The sequence below is a fragment of the Salvelinus alpinus genome, chromosome 28, assembly GCF_045679555.1.
Source record: "Salvelinus alpinus chromosome 28, SLU_Salpinus.1, whole genome shotgun sequence".
NCBI classification, from domain to species: domain Eukaryota; kingdom Metazoa; phylum Chordata; class Actinopteri; order Salmoniformes; family Salmonidae; genus Salvelinus; species Salvelinus alpinus.
In genome coordinates, this window is record NC_092113.1 from 9,342,091 (window position 1) to 9,360,142 (window position 18,052).

The 18,052-nt window shown below is 40.1% G+C and overlaps 30 non-coding genes across 30 annotated transcripts; all 30 read left to right on the forward strand.

The window, feature by feature from the left end:
- Positions 1-263: 263 nt before the first annotated feature.
- Positions 264-335, forward strand: trnap-cgg (transfer RNA proline (anticodon CGG)). Its single transcript has one exon. It is a non-coding gene; the product is annotated as a tRNA-Pro (tRNA).
- Positions 336-584: 249 nt separating this feature from the next.
- On the forward strand, positions 585-656 carry trnaq-cug (transfer RNA glutamine (anticodon CUG)). Its single transcript has one exon. It is a non-coding gene; the product is annotated as a tRNA-Gln (tRNA).
- Positions 657-1,249: 593 nt separating this feature from the next.
- On the forward strand, positions 1,250-1,321 carry trnap-cgg (transfer RNA proline (anticodon CGG)). Its single transcript has one exon. It is a non-coding gene; the product is annotated as a tRNA-Pro (tRNA).
- A 249-nt stretch (positions 1,322-1,570) lies between these two features.
- On the forward strand, positions 1,571-1,642 carry trnap-cgg (transfer RNA proline (anticodon CGG)). The gene has a single exon. It is a non-coding gene; the product is annotated as a tRNA-Pro (tRNA).
- Positions 1,643-2,235: 593 nt separating this feature from the next.
- On the forward strand, positions 2,236-2,307 carry trnap-cgg (transfer RNA proline (anticodon CGG)). Its single transcript has one exon. It is a non-coding gene; the product is annotated as a tRNA-Pro (tRNA).
- A 923-nt stretch (positions 2,308-3,230) lies between these two features.
- trnap-cgg (transfer RNA proline (anticodon CGG)) lies at positions 3,231-3,302 on the forward strand. The gene has a single exon. It is a non-coding gene; the product is annotated as a tRNA-Pro (tRNA).
- Positions 3,303-3,551: 249 nt separating this feature from the next.
- trnaq-cug (transfer RNA glutamine (anticodon CUG)) lies at positions 3,552-3,623 on the forward strand. The gene has a single exon. It is a non-coding gene; the product is annotated as a tRNA-Gln (tRNA).
- Positions 3,624-4,216: 593 nt separating this feature from the next.
- On the forward strand, positions 4,217-4,288 carry trnap-cgg (transfer RNA proline (anticodon CGG)). The gene has a single exon. It is a non-coding gene; the product is annotated as a tRNA-Pro (tRNA).
- A 249-nt stretch (positions 4,289-4,537) lies between these two features.
- Positions 4,538-4,609, forward strand: trnap-cgg (transfer RNA proline (anticodon CGG)). Its single transcript has one exon. It is a non-coding gene; the product is annotated as a tRNA-Pro (tRNA).
- Positions 4,610-5,201: 592 nt separating this feature from the next.
- Positions 5,202-5,273, forward strand: trnap-cgg (transfer RNA proline (anticodon CGG)). Its single transcript has one exon. It is a non-coding gene; the product is annotated as a tRNA-Pro (tRNA).
- Positions 5,274-5,873: 600 nt separating this feature from the next.
- trnap-cgg (transfer RNA proline (anticodon CGG)) lies at positions 5,874-5,945 on the forward strand. The gene has a single exon. It is a non-coding gene; the product is annotated as a tRNA-Pro (tRNA).
- A 249-nt stretch (positions 5,946-6,194) lies between these two features.
- Positions 6,195-6,266, forward strand: trnap-cgg (transfer RNA proline (anticodon CGG)). The gene has a single exon. It is a non-coding gene; the product is annotated as a tRNA-Pro (tRNA).
- A 593-nt stretch (positions 6,267-6,859) lies between these two features.
- On the forward strand, positions 6,860-6,931 carry trnap-cgg (transfer RNA proline (anticodon CGG)). Its single transcript has one exon. It is a non-coding gene; the product is annotated as a tRNA-Pro (tRNA).
- Positions 6,932-7,531: 600 nt separating this feature from the next.
- Positions 7,532-7,603, forward strand: trnap-cgg (transfer RNA proline (anticodon CGG)). Its single transcript has one exon. It is a non-coding gene; the product is annotated as a tRNA-Pro (tRNA).
- Positions 7,604-8,516: 913 nt separating this feature from the next.
- trnap-cgg (transfer RNA proline (anticodon CGG)) lies at positions 8,517-8,588 on the forward strand. The gene has a single exon. It is a non-coding gene; the product is annotated as a tRNA-Pro (tRNA).
- Positions 8,589-8,837: 249 nt separating this feature from the next.
- Positions 8,838-8,909, forward strand: trnap-cgg (transfer RNA proline (anticodon CGG)). Its single transcript has one exon. It is a non-coding gene; the product is annotated as a tRNA-Pro (tRNA).
- Positions 8,910-9,509: 600 nt separating this feature from the next.
- On the forward strand, positions 9,510-9,581 carry trnap-cgg (transfer RNA proline (anticodon CGG)). Its single transcript has one exon. It is a non-coding gene; the product is annotated as a tRNA-Pro (tRNA).
- Positions 9,582-10,495: 914 nt separating this feature from the next.
- trnap-cgg (transfer RNA proline (anticodon CGG)) lies at positions 10,496-10,567 on the forward strand. Its single transcript has one exon. It is a non-coding gene; the product is annotated as a tRNA-Pro (tRNA).
- Positions 10,568-10,816: 249 nt separating this feature from the next.
- Positions 10,817-10,888, forward strand: trnap-cgg (transfer RNA proline (anticodon CGG)). Its single transcript has one exon. It is a non-coding gene; the product is annotated as a tRNA-Pro (tRNA).
- A 592-nt stretch (positions 10,889-11,480) lies between these two features.
- Positions 11,481-11,552, forward strand: trnap-cgg (transfer RNA proline (anticodon CGG)). The gene has a single exon. It is a non-coding gene; the product is annotated as a tRNA-Pro (tRNA).
- Positions 11,553-12,152: 600 nt separating this feature from the next.
- trnap-cgg (transfer RNA proline (anticodon CGG)) lies at positions 12,153-12,224 on the forward strand. Its single transcript has one exon. It is a non-coding gene; the product is annotated as a tRNA-Pro (tRNA).
- A 249-nt stretch (positions 12,225-12,473) lies between these two features.
- trnap-cgg (transfer RNA proline (anticodon CGG)) lies at positions 12,474-12,545 on the forward strand. The gene has a single exon. It is a non-coding gene; the product is annotated as a tRNA-Pro (tRNA).
- Positions 12,546-13,138: 593 nt separating this feature from the next.
- trnap-cgg (transfer RNA proline (anticodon CGG)) lies at positions 13,139-13,210 on the forward strand. Its single transcript has one exon. It is a non-coding gene; the product is annotated as a tRNA-Pro (tRNA).
- Positions 13,211-13,810: 600 nt separating this feature from the next.
- trnap-cgg (transfer RNA proline (anticodon CGG)) lies at positions 13,811-13,882 on the forward strand. Its single transcript has one exon. It is a non-coding gene; the product is annotated as a tRNA-Pro (tRNA).
- A 913-nt stretch (positions 13,883-14,795) lies between these two features.
- trnap-cgg (transfer RNA proline (anticodon CGG)) lies at positions 14,796-14,867 on the forward strand. The gene has a single exon. It is a non-coding gene; the product is annotated as a tRNA-Pro (tRNA).
- Positions 14,868-15,116: 249 nt separating this feature from the next.
- trnap-cgg (transfer RNA proline (anticodon CGG)) lies at positions 15,117-15,188 on the forward strand. Its single transcript has one exon. It is a non-coding gene; the product is annotated as a tRNA-Pro (tRNA).
- Positions 15,189-15,788: 600 nt separating this feature from the next.
- trnap-cgg (transfer RNA proline (anticodon CGG)) lies at positions 15,789-15,860 on the forward strand. Its single transcript has one exon. It is a non-coding gene; the product is annotated as a tRNA-Pro (tRNA).
- Positions 15,861-16,109: 249 nt separating this feature from the next.
- On the forward strand, positions 16,110-16,181 carry trnap-cgg (transfer RNA proline (anticodon CGG)). Its single transcript has one exon. It is a non-coding gene; the product is annotated as a tRNA-Pro (tRNA).
- A 593-nt stretch (positions 16,182-16,774) lies between these two features.
- On the forward strand, positions 16,775-16,846 carry trnap-cgg (transfer RNA proline (anticodon CGG)). Its single transcript has one exon. It is a non-coding gene; the product is annotated as a tRNA-Pro (tRNA).
- Positions 16,847-17,438: 592 nt separating this feature from the next.
- trnap-cgg (transfer RNA proline (anticodon CGG)) lies at positions 17,439-17,510 on the forward strand. The gene has a single exon. It is a non-coding gene; the product is annotated as a tRNA-Pro (tRNA).
- Positions 17,511-18,052: the final 542 nt, after the last annotated feature.

Sequence of the window (18,052 nt, forward strand, 5' to 3'; positions counted from 1 at the left end):
CTCGCTTCGGGTGCGACCTTTAAAAAGGAAAAGTCAAAGTAAAAACCTTCAACACAATTCTCCGAATGTGTCTTTACTGAAACACAGCCAATGCTAGATTTAAGCAGTATTTAAGAGAAGCAGCTGAAATTGCCTCCTTTATCTCTGTGTATGATTCTCGCTTAGATTGCGATTGGTGTCTGCTACAAATCTTGGATGAGCCCACTTTTACAAAGGTCAGGAACGTAAAAAATGTCTTCTTCATCAAAAATACACAAGAAAGTGGCTCGTTGGTCTAGGGGTATGATTCTCGCTTCGGGTGTGAGAGGTCCCGGGTTCAAATCCCGGACGAGCCCTTTAAAAAGGACCAGTCCGAGGGAAAACCTTTTCCACAATTCTCAGAATATGTCTTCACTGAAACATACACAGTCAATGCTAGATGTAAGCTGTATTTAAGAGAAGCAGCTGAAATGTTCTTCTTTACTCTGTGTATGGTTCACGCTTAAGAGTGCGATTGGTGTCTGATACAAATCTTGGATGAACCCGCTATTACGAAGGTCGGAAACGTAAATAATGTCTTCTTCATCAAAAATAAATAAGAAAGTGGCTCGTTGGTCTAGGGGTATGATTCTTGCTTCTGGTGCGAGAGGTCCTGGGTTCAAATCCCGGACGAGCCCTTTAAAAAGGACCAGTCTAAGTGAAAACCAATTCTCAGAATGTGTCTTCACTGAAACATACACAGTCAATGCTAGATTTAACCTGTATTTAAGAGAAGCTTCTGAAATGTTCTTCTTTTACTCTGTGTATGATTCTCGCTTAAGAGTGCGATTGGTTTCTGATACAAATCTTGGATGAACCCGCTATTACGAAGGTCGGAAACGTAAATAAAGTCTTCTCATCCGTAAATAAAAGTTTCTTGTAGAGACAGATTGCCTGTTACCGATTGTCTTTTATCAGTAATGCATTCTATACGGTTAAAAGTGGCTCGTTGTTTTAGTGGTATGATTCTCGCTTCGGGTGCGACCTTTAAAAAGGAAAAGTCAAAGTAAAAACCTTCAACACAATTCTCCGAATGTGTCTTTACTGAAACACAGCCAATGCTAGATTTAAGCAGTATTTAAGAGAAGCAGCTGAAATTGCCTCCTTTATCCCTGTGTATGATTCTCGCTTAGATTGCGATTGGTGTCTGCTACAAATCTTGGATGAGCCCACTTTTACAAAGGTCAGGAACGTAAAAAATGTCTTCTTCATCAAAAATACACAAGAAAGTGGCTCGTTGGTCTAGGGGTATGATTCTCGCTTCGGGTGTGAGAGGTCCCGGGTTCAAATCCCGGACGAGCCCTTTAAAAAGGACCAGTCCGAGGGAAAACCTTTTCCACAATTCTCAGAATATGTCTTCACTGAAACATACACAGTCAATGCTAGATGTAAGCTGTATTTAAGAGAAGCAGCTGAAATGTTCTTCTTTACTCTGTGTATGGTTCACGCTTAAGAGTGCGATTGGTGTCTGATACAAATCTTGGATGAACCCGCTATTACGAAGGTCGGAAACGTAAATAATGTCTTCTTCATCAAAAATAAATAAGAAAGTGGCTCGTTGGTCTAGGGGTATGATTCTTGCTTCGGGTGCGAGAGGTCCCGGGTTCAAATCCCGGACGAGCCCTTTAAAAAGGACCAGTCTAAGTGAAAACCAATTCTCAGAATGTGTCTTCACTGAAACATACACAGTCAATGCTAGATTTAACCTGTATTTAAGAGAAGCTTCTGAAATGTTCTTCTTTTACTCTGTGTATGATTCTCGCTTAAGAGTGCGATTGGTTTCTGATACAAATCTTGGATGAACCCACTATTACGAAGGTCGGAAACGTAAATAAAGTCTTCTCATCCGTAAATAAAAGTTTATTGTGGAGACAGATTGCCTGTTACCGATTGTCTTTAATCAGTAATGCATTCTATACGCTTAAAAGTAGCTCGTTGTTTTAGGGGTATTATTCTCGCTTCGGGTGCGACCTTTAAAAAGGAAACGTCAAAGTAAAAACCTTCAACACAATTCTCCGAATGTGTCTTTACTGAAACCCAGCCAATGCTAGATTTAAGCAGTATTTAAGAGAAGCAGCTGAAATTGCCTCCTTTATCTCTGTGTATGATTCTCGCTTAGATTGCGATTGGTGTCTGCTACAAATCTTGGATGAGCCCACTTTTACAAAGGTCAGGAATGTAAATAATGTCTTCTTCATCATAAATACACAAGAAAGTGGCTCGTTGGTCTAGGGGTATGATTCTCGCTTCGGGTGCGAGAGGTCCCGGGTTCAAATCCCGGACGAGCCCTTTAAATAGGACCAGTCTAAGTGAACACATATTCTACAATTCTCAGAATATGTCTTCACTGAAACATACACAGTCAATGCTAGATTTAACCTGTATTTAAGAGAAGCAGCTGAAATGTTCTTCTTTACTCTGTGTATGGTTCACGCTTAAGAGTGCGATTGGTGTCTGATACAAATCTTGGATGAACCCGCTATTACGAAGGTCGGAAACGTAAATAATGTCTTCTTCATCATAAAAACAATAAGAAAGTGGCTTGTTGGTCTAGGGGTATGATTCTTGCTTCGGGTGCGAGAGGTCCTGGTTTCAAATCCCGGACGAGCCCTTTAAAAAGGACCAGTCCGAGGGAAAACCTTTTCCACAATTCTCAGAATATGTCTTCACTGAAACATACACAGTCAATGCTAGATTTAAGCTGTATTTAAGAGAAGCTTCTGAAATGTTCTTCTTTTACTCTGTGTATGATTCTCGCTTAAGAGTGCGATTGGTTTCTGATACAAATCTTGGATGAACCCGCTATTACGAAGGTCGGAAACGTAAATAAAGTCTTCTCATCCGTAAATAAAAGTTTCTTGTAGAGACAGATTGCCTGTTACCGATTGTCTTTTATCAGTAATGCATTCTATACGGTTAAAAGTGGCTCGTTGTTTTAGTGGTATGATTCTCGCTTCGGGTGCGACCTTTAAAAAGGAAAAGTCAAAGTAAAAACCTTCAACACAATTCTCCGAATGTGTCTTTACTGAAACACAGCCAATGCTAGATTTAAGCAGTATTTAAGAGAAGCAGCTGAAATTGCCTCCTTTATCTCTGTGTATGATTCTCGCTTAGATTGCGATTGGTGTCTGCTACAAATCTTGGATGAGCCCACTTTTACAAAGGTCAGGAACGTAAAAAATGTCTTCTTCATCAAAAATACACAAGAAAGTGGCTCGTTGGTCTAGGGGTATGATTCTCGCTTCGGGTGTGAGAGGTCCCGGGTTCAATTCCCGGACGAGCCCTTTAAAAAGGACCAGTCCGAGGGAAAACCTTTTCCACAATTCTCAGAATATGTCTTCACTGAAACATACACAGTCAATGCTAGATGTAAGCTGTATTTAAGAGAAGCAGCTGAAATGTTCTTCTTTACTCTGTGTATGGTTCACGCTTAAGAGTGCGATTGGTGTCTGATACAAATCTTGGATGAACCCGCTATTACGAAAGTCGGAAACGTAAATAATGTCTTCTTCATCAAAAATAAATAAGAAAGTGGCTCGTTGGTCTAGGGGTATGATTCTTGCTTCTGGTGCGAGAGGTCCTGGGTTCAAATCCCGGACGAGCCCTTTAAAAAGGACCAGTCTAAGTGAAAACCAATTCTCAGAATGTGTCTTCACTGAAACATACACAGTCAATGCTAGATTTAACCTGTATTTAAGAGAAGCTTCTGAAATGTTCTTCATTTACTCTGTGTATGATTCTCGCTTAAGAGTGCGATTGGTTTCTGATACAAATCTTGGTTGAACCCACTATTACGAAGGTCGGAAACGTAAATAAAGTCTTCTCATCCGTAAATAAAAGTTTATTGTGGAGACAGATTGCCTGTTACCGATTGTCTTTAATCAGTAATGCATTCTATACGCTTAAAAGTAGCTCGTTGTTTTAGGGGTATTATTCTCGCTTCGGGTGCGACCTTTAAAAAGGAAACGTCAAAGTAAAAACCTTCAACACAATTCTCCGAATGTGTCTTTACTGAAACCCAGCCAATGCTAGATTTAAGCAGTATTTAAGAGAAGCAGCTGAAATTGCCTCCTTTATCTCTGTGTATGATTCTCGCTTAGATTGCGATTGGTGTCTGCTACAAATCTTGGATGAGCCCACTTTTACAAAGGTCAGGAATGTAAATAATGTCTTCTTCATCATAAATACACACGAAAGTGGCTCGTTGGTCTAGGGGTATGATTCTCGCTTCGGGTGCGAGAGGTCCCGGGTTCAAATCCCGGACGAGCCCTTTAAAAAGGACCAGTCTAAGTGAAAACATATTCCACAATTCTCAGAATATTTCTTCACTGAAACATACACAGTCAATGCTAGATTTAACCTGTATTTAAGAGAAGCAGCTGAAATGTTCTTCTTTACTCTGTGTATGGTTCACGCTTAAGAGTGCGATTGGTGTCTGATACAAATCTTGGATGAACCTGCTATTACGAAGGTCGGAAACGTAAATAATGTCTTCTTCATCAAAAATAAATAAGAAAGTGGCTTGTTGGTCTAGGGGTATGATTCTTGCTTCGGGTGCGAGAGGTCCCGGGTTCAAATCCCGGACGAGCCCTTTAAAAAGGACCAGTCTAAGTGAAAACCAATTCTCAGAATGTGTCTTCACTGAAACATACACAGTCAATGCTAGATTTAACCTGTATTTAAGAGAAGCAGCTGAAATGTTCTTCTTTACTCTGTGTATGGTTCTCGCTTAAGAGTGCGATTGGTTTCTGATAGAAATCTTGGATGAACCCGCTATTACGAACGTCGGAAACGTAAATAAAGTCTTCTCATCCGTAAATAAAAGTTTCTTGTAGAGACAGATTGCCTGTTACCGATTGTCTTTAATCAGTAATGCATTCTATACGCTTAAAAGTAGCTCGTTGTTTTAGGGGTATTATTCTTGCTTCGGGTGCGACCTTTAAAAAGGAAAAGTCAAAGTAAAAACCTTCAACACAATTCTCCGAATGTGTCTTTACTGAAACCCAGCCAATGCTAGATTTAAGCAGTATTTAAGAGAAGCAGCTGAAATTGCCTCCTTTATCTCTGTGTATGATTCTCGCTTAGATTGCGATTGGTGTCTGCTACAAATCTTGGATGAGCCCACTTTTACAAAGGTCAGGAACGTAAAAAATGTCTTCTTCATCAAAAATACACAAGAAAGTGGCTCGTTGGTCTAGGGGTATGATTCTCGCTTCGGGTGCGAGACGTCCCGGGTTCAAATCCCGGACGGGCCCTTTAAAAAGGACCAGTCCGAGGGAAAACCTTTTCCACAATTCTCAGAATATGTCTTCACTGAAACATACACAGTCAATGCTAGATTTAAGCTGTATTTAAGAGAAGCTTCTGAAATGTTCTTCTTTTACTCTGTGTATGATTCTCGCTTAAGAGTGCGATTGGTTTCTGATACAAATCTTGGATGAACCCGCTATTACGAAGGTCGGAAACGTAAATAAAGTCTTCTCATCCGTAAATAAAAGTTTCTTGTAGAGACAGATTGCCTGTTACCGATTGTCTTTAATCAGTAATGCATTCTATACGCTTAAAAGTAGCTCGTTGTTTTAGGGGTATTATTCTCGCTTCGGGTGCGACCTTTAAAAAGGAAAAGTCAAAGTAAAAACCTTCAACACAATTCTCCGAATGTGTCTTTACTGAAACCCAGCCAATGCTAGATTTAAGCAGTATTTAAGAGAAGCAGCTGAAATTGCCTCCTTTATCTCTGTGTATGATTCTCGCTTAGATTGCGATTGGTGTCTGCTACAAATCTTGGATGAGCCCACTTTTACAAAGGTCAGGACGTAAATAATGTCTTCTTCATCATAAATACACAAGAAAGTGGCTCGTTGGTCTAGGGGTATGATTCTCGCTTCGGGTGCGAGAGGTCCCGGGTTCAAATCCCGGACGAGCCCTTTAAAAAGGACCAGTCTAAGTGAAAACATATTCCACAATTCTCAGAATATTTCTTCACTGAAACATACACAGTCAATGCTAGATTTAACCTGTATTTAAGAGAAGCAGCTGAAATGTTCTTCTTTACTCTGTGTATGGTTCACGCTTAAGAGTGCGATTGGTGTCTGATACAAATCTTGGATGAACCCGCTATTACGAAGGTCGGAAACGTAAATAATGTCTTCTTCATCAAAAATAAATAAGAAAGTGGCTCGTTGGTCTAGGGGTATGATTCTTGCTTCGGGTGCGAGAGGTCCCGGGTTCAAATCCCGGACGAGCCCTTTAAAAAGGACCAGTCTAAGTGAAAACCAATTCTCAGAATGTGTCTTCACTGAAACATACACAGTCAATGCTAGATTTAACCTGTATTTAAGAGAAGCTTCTGGAATGTTCTTCTTTTACTCTGTGTATGATTCTCGCTTAAGAGTGCGATTGGTTTCTGATACAAATCTTGGATGAACCCGCTATTACGAATGTCGGAAACGTAAATAAAGTCTTCTCATCCGTAAATAAAAGTTTATTGTGGAGACAGATTGCCTAATACCGATTGTCTTTAATCAGTAATGCATCTAAAAAGCTTAAAAGTAGCTCGTTGTTTTAGGGGTATTAATCTTGCTTCGGGTGCGACCTTTAAAAAGGAAAAGTCAAAGTAAAAACCTTCAACACAATTCTCCGAATGTGTCTTTACTGAAACCCAGCCAATGCTAGATTTAAGCAGTATTTAAGAGAAGCAGCTGAAATTGCCTCCTTTCTCTCTGTGTATGATTCTCGCTTAGATTGCGATTGGTGTCTGCTACAAATCTTGGATGAGCCCACTTTTACAAAGGTCAGGAAAGTAAAAAATGTCTTCTTCATCAAAAATACACAAGAAAGTGGCTCGTTGGTCTAGGGGTATGATTCTCGCTTCGGGTGCGAGAGGTCCCGGGTTCAAATCCCGGACGAGCCCTTTAAAAAGGACCAGTCTGAGGGAAAACCTTTTCCACAATTCTCAGAATATGTCTTCACTGAAACATACACAGTCAATGCTAGATTTAAGCTGTATTTAAGAGAAGCTTCTGAAATGTTCTTCTTTTACTCTGTGTATGATTCTCGCTTAAGAGTGCGATTGGTTTCTGATACAAATCTTGGATGAACCCGCTATTACGAAGGTCGGAAACGTAAATAAAGTCTTCTCATCCGTAAATAAAAGTTTCTTGTAGAGACAGATTGCCTGTTACCGATTGTCTTTAATCAGTAATGCATTCTATACGCTTAAAAGTAGCTCGTTGTTTTAGGGGTATTATTCTCGCTTCGGGTGCGACCTTTAAAAAGGAAAAGTCAAAGTAAAAACCTTCAACACAATTCTCCGAATGTGTCTTTACTGAAACCCAGCCAATGCTAGATTTAAGCAGTATTTAAGAGAAGCAGCTGAAATTGCCTCCTTTATCTCTGTGTATGATTCTCGCTTAGATTGCGATTGGTGTCTGCTACAAATCTTGGATGAGCCCACTTTTACAAAGGTCAGGACGTAAATAATGTCTTCTTCATCAAAAATACACAAGAAAGTGGCTCGTTGGTCTAGGGGTATGATTCTCGCTTCGGGTGCGAGAGGTCCCGGGTTCAAATCCCGGACGAGCCCTTTAAAAAGGACCAGTCTAAGTGAAAACATATTCCACAATTCTCAGAATATGTCTTCACTGAAACATACACAGTCAATGCTAGATTTAACCTGTATTTAAGAGAAGCAGCTGAAATGTTCTTCTTTACTCTGTGTATGGTTCACGCTTAAGAGTGCCATTGGTGTCTGATACAAATCTTGGATGAACCCGCTATTACGAAGGTCGGAAACGTAAATAATGTCTTCTTCATCAAAAATAAATAAGAAAGTGGCTCGTTGGTCTAGGGGTATGATTCTTGCTTCGGGTGCGAGAGGTCCCGTGTTCAAATCCCGGACGAGCCCTTTAAAAAGGACCAGTCTAAGTGAAAACCAATTCTCAGAATGTGTCTTCACTGAAACATACACAGTCAATGCTAGATTTAACCTGTATTTAAGAGAAGCAGCTGAAATGTTCTTCTTTACTCTGTGTATGGTTTTCGCTTAAGAGTGCGATTGGTTTCTGATACAAATCTTGGATGAACCCGCTATTACGAACGTCGGAAACGTAAATAAAGTCTTCTCATCTGTAAATAAAAGTTTATTGTGGAGACAGATTGCCTGTTACCGATTGTCTTTTATCAGTAATGCATTCTATACGGTTAAAAGTGGCTCGTTGTTTTAGTGGTATGATTCTCGCTTCGGGTGCGACCTTTAAAAAGGAAAAGTCAAGGTAAAAACCTTCAACACAATTCTCCGAATGTGTCTTTACTGAAACACAGCCAATGCTAGATTTAAGCAGTATTTAAGAGAAGCAGCTGAAATTGCCTCCTTTATCTCTGTGTATGATTCTCGCTTAGATTGCGATTGGTGTCTGCTACAAATCTTGGATGAGCCCACTTTTACAAAGGTCAGGAATGTAAATAATGTCTTCTTCATCATAAATACACAAGAAAGTGGCTCGTTGGTCTAGGGGTATGATTCTCGCTTCGGGTGCGAGAGGTCCCGGGTTCAAATCCCGGACGAGCCCTTTAAAAAGGACCAGTCTAAGTGAACACATATTCCACAATTCTCAGAATATGTCTTCACTGAAACATACACAGTCAATGCTAGATTTTACCTGTATTTAAGAGAAGCAGCTGAAATGTTCTTCTTTACTCTGTGTATGGCTCACGCTTAAGAGTGCGATTGGTGTCTGATACAAATCTTGGATGAACCCGCTATTACGAAGGTCGGAAACGTAAATAATGTCTTCTTCATCAAAAATAAATAAGAAAGTGGCTCGTTGGTCTAGGGGTATGATTCTTGCTTCGGGTGCGAGAGGTCCCGGGTTCAAATCTCGGACGAGCCCTTTAAAAAGGACCAGTCTGAGTGAAAACCTATTCCACAATTCTCAGAATGTGTCTTCACTGAAACATACACAGTCAATGCTAGATTTTACCTGTATTTAAGAGAAGCAGCTGAAATGTTCTTCTTTACTCTGTGTATGGTTCTCGCTTAAGAGTGCGATTGGTTTCTGATACAAATCTTGGATGAACCCGCTATTACGAAGGTCGGAAACGTAAATAAAGTCTTCTCATCTGTAAACAAAAGTTTATTGTGGAGACAGATTGCCTGTTACCGATTGTCTTTTATCAGTAATGCATTCTATACGGTTAAAAGTGGCTCGTTGTTTTAGTGGTATGATTCTCGCTTCGGGTGCGACCTTTAAAAAGGAAAAGTCAAAGTAAAAACCTTCAACACAATTCTCCGAATGTGTCTTTACTGAAACACAGCCAATGCTAGATTTAAGCAGTATTTAAGAGAAGCAGCTGAAATTGCCTCCTTTATCTCTGTGTATGATTCTCGCTTAGATTGCGATTGGTGTCTGCTACAAATCTTGGATGAGCCCACTTTTACAAAGGTCAGGAACGTAAAAAATGTCTTCTTCATCAAAAATACACAAGAAAGTGGCTCGTTGGTCTAGGGGTATGATTCTCGCTTCGGGTGTGAGAGGTCCCGGGTTCAATTCCCGGACGAGCCCTTTAAAAAGGACCAGTCCGAGGGAAAACCTTTTCCACAATTCTCAGAATATGTCTTCACTGAAACATACACAGTCAATGCTAGATGTAAGCTGTATTTAAGAGAAGCAGCTGAAATGTTCTTCTTTACTCTGTGTATGGTTCACGCTTAAGAGTGCGATTGGTGTCTGATACAAATCTTGGATGAACCCGCTATTACGAAAGTCGGAAACGTAAATAATGTCTTCTTCATCAAAATTAAATAAGAAAGTTGCTCGTTGGTCTAGGGGTATGATTCTTGCTTCTGGTGCGAGAGGTCCTGGGTTCAAATCCCGGACGAGCCCTTTAAAAAGGACCAGTCTAAGTGAAAACCAATTCTCAGAATGTGTCTTCACTGAAACATACACAGTCAATGCTAGATTTAACCTGTATTTAAGAGAAGCTTCTGAAATGTTCTTCATTTACTCTGTGTATGATTCTCGCTTAAGAGTGCGATTGGTTTCTGATACAAATCTTGGTTGAACCCACTATTACGAAGGTCGGAAACGTAAATAAAGTCTTCTCATCCGTAAATAAAAGTTTATTGTGGAGACAGATTGCCTGTTACCGATTGTCTTTAATCAGTAATGCATTCTATACGCTTAAAAGTAGCTCGTTGTTTTAGGGGTATTATTCTCGCTTCGGGTGCGACCTTTAAAAAGGAAACGTCAAAGTAAAAACCTTCAACACAATTCTCCGAATGTGTCTTTACTGAAACCCAGCCAATGCTAGATTTAAGCAGTATTTAAGAGAAGCAGCTGAAATTGCCTCCTTTATCTCTGTGTATGATTCTCGCTTAGATTGCGATTGGTGTCTGCTACAAATCTTGGATGAGCCCACTTTTACAAAGGTCAGGAATGTAAATAATGTCTTCTTCATCATAAATACACACGAAAGTGGCTCGTTGGTCTAGGGGTATGATTCTCGCTTCGGGTGCGAGAGGTCCCGGGTTCAAATCCCGGACGAGCCCTTTAAAAAGGACCAGTCTAAGTGAAAACATCTTCCACAATTCTCAGAATATTTCTTCACTGAAACATACACAGTCAATGCTAGATTTAACCTGTATTTAAGAGAAGCAGCTGAAATGTTCTTCTTTACTCTGTGTATGGTTCACGCTTAAGAGTGCGATTGGTGTCTGATACAAATCTTGGATGAACCTGCTATTACGAAGGTCGGAAACGTAAATAATGTCTTCTTCATCAAAAATAAATAAGAAAGTGGCTTGTTGGTCTAGGGGTATGATTCTTGCTTCGGGTGCGAGAGGTCCCGGGTTCAAATCCCGGACGAGCCCTTTAAAAAGGACCAGTCTAAGTGAAAACCAATTCTCAGAATGTGTCTTCACTGAAACATACACAGTCAATGCTAGATTTAACCTGTATTTAAGAGAAGCAGCTGAAATGTTCTTCTTTACTCTGTGTATGGTTCTCGCTTAAGAGTGCGATTGGTTTCTGATAGAAATCTTGGATGAACCCGCTATTACGAACGTCGGAAACGTAAATAAAGTCTTCTCATCCGTAAATAAAAGTTTCTTGTAGAGACAGATTGCCTGTTACCGATTGTCTTTAATCAGTAATGCATTCTATACGCTTAAAAGTAGCTCGTTGTTTTAGGGGTATTATTCTTGCTTCGGGTGCGACCTTTAAAAAGGAAAAGTCAAAGTAAAAACCTTCAACACAATTCTCCGAATGTGTCTTTACTGAAACCCAGCCAATGCTAGATTTAAGCAGTATTTAAGAGAAGCAGCTGAAATTGCCTCCTTTATCTCTGTGTATGATTCTCGCTTAGATTGCGATTGGTGTCTGCTACAAATCTTGGATGAGCCCACTTTTACAAAGGTCAGGAACGTAAAAAATGTCTTCTTCATCAAAAATACACAAGAAAGTGGCTCGTTGGTCTAGGGGTATGATTCTCGCTTCGGGTGCGAGACGTCCCGGGTTCAAATCCCGGACGGGCCCTTTAAAAAGGACCAGTCCGAGGGAAAACCTTTTCCACAATTCTCAGAATATGTCTTCACTGAAACATACACAGTCAATGCTAGATTTAAGCTGTATTTAAGAGAAGCTTCTGAAATGTTCTTCTTTTACTCTGTGTATGATTCTCGCTTAAGAGTGCGATTGGTTTCTGATACAAATCTTGGATGAACCCGCTATTACGAAGGTCGGAAACGTAAATAAAGTCTTCTCATCCGTAAATAAAAGTTTCTTGTAGAGACAGATTGCCTGTTACCGATTGTCTTTAATCAGTAATGCATTCTATACGCTTAAAAGTAGCTCGTTGTTTTAGGGGTATTATTCTCGCTTCGGGTGCGACCTTTAAAAAGGAAAAGTCAAAGTAAAAACCTTCAACACAATTCTCCGAATGTGTCTTTACTGAAACCCAGCCAATGCTAGATTTAAGCAGTATTTAAGAGAAGCAGCTGAAATTGCCTCCTTTATCTCTGTGTATGATTCTCGCTTAGATTGCGATTGGTGTCTGCTACAAATCTTGGATGAGCCCACTTTTACAAAGGTCAGGACGTAAATAATGTCTTCTTCATCATAAATACACAAGAAAGTGGCTCGTTGGTCTAGGGGTATGATTCTCGCTTCGGGTGCGAGAGGTCCCGGGTTCAAATCCCGGACGAGCCCTTTAAAAAGGACCAGTCTAAGTGAAAACATATTCCACAATTCTCAGAATATTTCTTCACTGAAACATACACAGTCAATGCTAGATTTAACCTGTATTTAAGAGAAGCAGCTGAAATGTTCTTCTTTACTCTGTGTATGGTTCACGCTTAAGAGTGCGATTGGTGTCTGATACAAATCTTGGATGAACCCGCTATTACGAAGGTCGGAAACGTAAATAATGTCTTCTTCATCAAAAATAAATAAGAAAGTGGCTCGTTGGTCTAGGGGTATGATTCTTGCTTCGGGTGCGAGAGGTCCCGGGTTCAAATCCCGGACGAGCCCTTTAAAAAGGACCAGTCTAAGTGAAAACCAATTCTCAGAATGTGTCTTCACTGAAACATACACAGTCAATGCTAGATTTAACCTGTATTTAAGAGAAGCTTCTGAAATGTTCTTCTTTTACTCTGTGTATGATTCTCGCTTAAGAGTGCGATTGGTTTCTGATACAAATCTTGGATGAACCCGCTATTACGAATGTCGGAAACGTAAATAAAGTCTTCTCATCCGTAAATAAAAGTTTATTGTGGAGACAGATTGCCTAATACCGATTGTCTTTAATCAGTAATGCATCTAAAAAGCTTAAAAGTAGCTCGTTGTTTTAGGGGTATTAATCTTGCTTCGGGTGCGACCTTTAAAAAGGAAAAGTCAAAGTAAAAACCTTCAACACAATTCTCCGAATGTGTCTTTACTGAAACCCAGCCAATGCTAGATTTAAGCAGTATTTAAGAGAAGCAGCTGAAATTGCCTCCTTTCTCTCTGTGTATGATTCTCGCTTAGATTGCGATTGGTGTCTGCTACAAATCTTGGATGAGCCCACTTTTACAAAGGTCAGGAAAGTAAAAAATGTCTTCTTCATCAAAAATACACAAGAAAGTGGCTCGTTGGTCTAGGGGTATGATTCTCGCTTCGGGTGCGAGAGGTCCCGGGTTCAAATCCCGGACGAGCCCTTTAAAAAGGACCAGTCCGAGGGAAAACCTTTTCCACAATTCTCAGAATATGTCTTCACTGAAACATACACAGTCAATGCTAGATTTAAGCTGTATTTAAGAGAAGCTTCTGAAATGTTCTTCTTTTACTCTGTGTATGATTCTCGCTTAAGAGTGCGATTGGTTTCTGATACAAATCTTGGATGAACCCGCTATTACGAAGGTCGGAAACGTAAATAAAGTCTTCTCATCCGTAAATAAAAGTTTCTTGTAGAGACAGATTGCCTGTTACCGATTGTCTTTAATCAGTAATGCATTCTATACGCTTAAAAGTAGCTCGTTGTTTTAGGGGTATTATTCTCGCTTCGGGTGCGACCTTTAAAAAGGAAAAGTCAAAGTAAAAACCTTCAACACAATTCTCCGAATGTGTCTTTACTGAAACCCAGCCAATGCTAGATTTAAGCAGTATTTAAGAGAAGCAGCTGAAATTGCCTCCTTTATCTCTGTGTATGATTCTCGCTTAGATTGCGATTGGTGTCTGCTACAAATCTTGGATGAGCCCACTTTTACAAAGGTCAGGACGTAAATAATGTCTTCTTCATCAAAAATACACAAGAAAGTGGCTCGTTGGTCTAGGGGTATGATTCTCGCTTCGGGTGCGAGAGGTCCCGGGTTCAAATCCCGGACGAGCCCTTTAAAAAGGACCAGTCTAAGTGAAAACATATTCCACAATTCTCAGAATATGTCTTCACTGAAACATACACAGTCAATGCTAGATTTAACCTGTATTTAAGAGAAGCAGCTGAAATGTTCTTCTTTACTCTGTGTATGGTTCACGCTTAAGAGTGCCATTGGTGTCTGATACAAATCTTGGATGAACCCGCTATTACGAAGGTCGGAAACGTAAATAATGTCTTCTTCATCAAAAATAAATAAGAAAGTGGCTCGTTGGTCTAGGGGTATGATTCTTGCTTCGGGTGCGAGAGGTCCCGTGTTCAAATCCCGGACGAGCCCTTTAAAAAGGACCAGTCTAAGTGAAAACCAATTCTCAGAATGTGTCTTCACTGAAACATACACAGTCAATGCTAGATTTAACCTGTATTTAAGAGAAGCAGCTGAAATGTTCTTCTTTACTCTGTGTATGGTTTTCGCTTAAGAGTGCGATTGGTTTCTGATACAAATCTTGGATGAACCCGCTATTACGAACGTCGGAAACGTAAATAAAGTCTTCTCATCTGTAAATAAAAGTTTATTGTGGAGACAGATTGCCTGTTACCGATTGTCTTTTATCAGTAATGCATTCTATACGGTTAAAAGTGGCTCGTTGTTTTAGTGGTATGATTCTCGCTTCGGGTGCGACCTTTAAAAAGGAAAAGTCAAGGTAAAAACCTTCAACACAATTCTCCGAATGTGTCTTTACTGAAACACAGCCAATGCTAGATTTAAGCAGTATTTAAGAGAAGCAGCTGAAATTGCCTCCTTTATCTCTGTGTATGATTCTCGCTTAGATTGCGATTGGTGTCTGCTACAAATCTTGGATGAGCCCACTTTTACAAAGGTCAGGAATGTAAATAATGTCTTCTTCATCATAAATACACAAGAAAGTGGCTCGTTGGTCTAGGGGTATGATTCTCGCTTCGGGTGCGAGAGGTCCCGGGTTCAAATCCCGGACGAGCCCTTTAAAAAGGACCAGTCTAAGTGAACACATATTCCACAATTCTCAGAATATGTCTTCACTGAAACATACACAGTCAATGCTAGATTTTACCTGTATTTAAGAGAAGCAGCTGAAATGTTCTTCTTTACTCTGTGTATGGCTCACGCTTAAGAGTGCGATTGGTGTCTGATACAAATCTTGGATGAACCCGCTATTACGAAGGTCGGAAACGTAAATAATGTCTTCTTCATCAAAAATAAATAAGAAAGTGGCTCGTTGGTCTAGGGGTATGATTCTTGCTTCGGGTGCGAGAGGTCCCGGGTTCAAATCTCGGACGAGCCCTTTAAAAAGGACCAGTCTGAGTGAAAACCTATTCCACAATTCTCAGAATGTGTCTTCACTGAAACATACACAGTCAATGCTAGATTTTACCTGTATTTAAGAGAAGCAGCTGAAATGTTCTTCTTTACTCTGTGTATGGTTCTCGCTTAAGAGTGCGATTGGTTTCTGATACAAATCTTGGATGAACCCGCTATTACGAAGGTCGGAAACGTAAATAAAGTCTTCTCATCTGTAAACAAAAGTTTATTGTGGAGACAGATTGCCTGTTACCGATTGTCTTTTATCAGTAATGCATTCTATACGGTTAAAAGTGGCTCGTTGTTTTAGTGGTATGATTCTCGCTTCGGGTGCGACCTTTAAAAAGGAAAAGTCAAAGTAAAAACCTTCAACACAATTCTCCGAATGTGTCTTTACTGAAACACAGCCAATGCTAGATTTAAGCAGTATTTAAGAGAAGCAGCTGAAATTGCCTCCTTTATCTCTGTGTATGATTCTCGCTTAGATTGCGATTGGTGTCTGCTACAAATCTTGGATGAGCCCACTTTTACAAAGGTCAAGAACGTAAAAAATGTCTTCTTTATCAAAAATACACAAGAAAGTGGCTCGTTGGTCTAGGGGTATGATTCTCGCTTCGGGTGTGAGAGGTCCCGGGTTCAAATCCCGGACGAGCCCTTTAAAAAGGACCAGTCCGAGGGAAAACCTTTTCCACAATTCTCAGAATATGTCTTCACTGAAACATACACAGTCAATGCTAGATGTAAGCTGTATTTAAGAGAAGCAGCTGAAATGTTCTTCTTTACTCTGTGTATGGTTCACGCTTAAGAGTGCGATTGGTGTCTGATACAAATCTTGGATGAACCCGCTATTACGAAGGTCGGAAACGTAAATAATGTCTTCTTCATCAAAAATAAATAAGAAAGTGGCTCGTTGGTCTAGGGGTATGATTCTTGCTTCGGGTGCGAGAGGTCCCGGGTTCAAATCCTGGACGAGCCCTTTAAAAAGGACCAGTCTAAGTGAAAACCAATTCTCAGAATGTGTCTTCACTGAAACATACACAGTCAATGCTAGATTTAACCTGTATTTAAGAGAAGCTTCTGAAATGTTCTTCTTTTACTCTGTGTATGATTCTCGCTTAAGAGTGCGATTGGTTTCTGATACAAATCTTGGATGAACCCACTATTACGAAGGTCGGAAACGTAAATAAAGTCTTCTCATCCGTAAATAAAAGTTTATTGTGGAGACAGATTGCCTGTTACCGATTGTCTTTAATCAGTAATGCATTCTATACGCTTAAAAGTAGCTCGTTGTTTTAGGGGTATTATTCTCGCTTCGGGTGCGACCTTTAAAAAGGAAACGTCAAAGTAAAAACCTTCAACACAATTCTCCGAATGTGTCTTTACTGAAACCCAGCCAATGCTAGATTTAAGCAGTATTTAAGAGAAGCAGCTGAAATTGCCTCCTTTATCTCTGTGTATGATTCTCGCTTAGATTGCGATTGGTGTCTGCTACAAATCTTGGATGAGCCCACTTTTACAAAGGTCAGGGATGTAAATAATGTCTTCTTCATCATAAATACACAAGAAAGTGGCTCGTTGGTCTAGGGGTATGATTCTTGCTTCGGGTGCGAGAGGTCCCGGGTTCAAATCCCGGACGAGCCCTTTAAAAAGGACCAGTCTAAGTGAAAACCAATTCTCAGAATGTGTCTTCACTGAAACATACACAGTCAATGCTAGATTTAACCTGTATTTAAGAGAAGCAGCTGAAATGTTCTTCTTTACTCTGTGTATGGTTTTCGCTTAAGAGTGCGATTGGTTTCTGATACAAATCTTGGATGAACCCGCTATTACGAACGTCGGAAACGTAAATAAAGTCTTCTCATCTGTAAATAAAAGTTTATTGTGGAGACAGATTGCCTGTTACCGATTGTCTTTTATCAGTAATGCATTCTATACGGTTAAAAGTGGCTCGTTGTTTTAGTGGTATGATTCTCGCTTCGGGTGCGACCTTTAAAAAGGAAAAGTCAAGGTAAAAACCTTCAACACAATTCTCCGAATGTGTCTTTACTGAAACACAGCCAATGCTAGATTTAAGCAGTATTTAAGAGAAGCAGCTGAAATTGCCTCCTTTATCTCTGTGTATGATTCTCGCTTAGATTGCGATTGGTGTCTGCTACAAATCTTGGATGAGCCCACTTTTACAAAGGTCAGGAATGTAAATAATGTCTTCTTCATCATAAATACACAAGAAAGTGGCTCGTTGGTCTAGGGGTATGATTCTCGCTTCGGGTGCGAGAGGTCCCGGGTTCAAATCCCGGACGAGCCCTTTAAAAAGGACCAGTCTAAGTGAACACATATTCCACAATTCTCAGAATATGTCTTCACTGAAACATACACAGTCAATGCTAGATTTTACCTGTATTTAAGAGAAGCAGCTGAAATGTTCTTCTTTACTCTGTGTATGGCTCACGCTTAAGAGTGCGATTGGTGTCTGATACAAATCTTGGATGAACCCGCTATTACGAAGGTCGGAAACGTAAATAATGTCTTCTTCATCAAAAATAAATAAGAAATTGGCTCGTTGGTCTAGGGGTATGATTCTTGCTTCGGGTGCGAGAGGTCCCGGTTTCAAATCCCGGACGAGCCCTTTAAAAAGGACCAGTCTAAGTGAAAACCAATTCTCAGAATGTGTCTTCACTGAAACATACACAGTCAATGCTAGATTTAACCTGTATTTAAGAGAAGCAGCTGAAATGTTCTTCTTTACTCTGTGTATGGTTCTCGCTTAAGAGTGCGATTGGTTTCTGATACAAATCTTGGATGAACCCGCTATTACGAAGGTCGGAAACGTAAATAAAGTCTTCTCAT